The following is a 268-nucleotide window of genomic DNA, read 5'->3' on the forward strand; positions in this document are numbered from 1 at the left end:
AGAGGAGTAAATAAAACAAACCAACGAGCCCAGGATGGGCTGCTCAGCTCACAGCCCCTCCGTTCACGTTGTTTAAATTCCCCCTCCCCGCCGAAAAAGGCTTTTTGAAGCTTCCAAAAGGATTTTGAGTCTTCCTTTAATCTTCTTGCGTTGGAAAAATGACGGCGCGTCCTTAATAATGAGTCACCATGGGAAAAATAGATGCGGTGACACCGGGGTGGGGGGGAAGGAAGGTCCCCGCTGCCTCTGCCGGGGCGCGGGGGGGGAT

The sequence above is a fragment of the Merops nubicus genome, unplaced genomic scaffold (assembly GCF_000691845.1).
Source record: "Merops nubicus isolate BGI_N331 unplaced genomic scaffold, ASM69184v1 scaffold2249, whole genome shotgun sequence".
Classification (NCBI taxonomy): Eukaryota; Metazoa; Chordata; class Aves; order Coraciiformes; family Meropidae; genus Merops; species Merops nubicus.